A 517-nucleotide genomic window follows, 5' to 3' on the forward strand; every position below is an offset into this window, starting at 1 on the left:
ATACAGCTACAACTACACCGTTAGTTCCCCGGCAACGACGCCAAAATTTGATCACGCCCAACTCTAGTCCTAAAAAGGATAAGCGGTCGCTGCAAATATAATCCGGTCTTAATGTCCGGAGTCGAATCCCACAGAGAACTAAGGCTTAGCTGTATCTGTTTAATATTACCAAGAAGACAAGATTGAACAATTTTCAAAATTATAAAGATTGCAATTTATATTTCTAGCTAATTAACTAGCAATACGACAGAGCAGTAAAATTATCAACTAACGAACAAAGGGTTGGAGACTAAATTAAGCAGGCCTAGAGTTATGATTTCCCCAATTGTCGGAATCCTTACAGCTATGTTCCCTACAATTTCGCCAATGTATTCTCTACTGATCGTGAGCACTTTAGGTGTCATAATTCTCTCTCGAGCAACTTCAAAAATTTACTCGACATATTCTCTCGAACTACGCTAGTTGGCTTCATCTAACCGCTCACTATGACCACATCAAGGCTTTGTTATTTCTAAAC

Source organism: Nicotiana attenuata, unplaced genomic scaffold (genome assembly GCF_001879085.1).
Source record: "Nicotiana attenuata strain UT unplaced genomic scaffold, NIATTr2, whole genome shotgun sequence".
Classification (NCBI taxonomy): Eukaryota; Viridiplantae; Streptophyta; class Magnoliopsida; order Solanales; family Solanaceae; genus Nicotiana; species Nicotiana attenuata.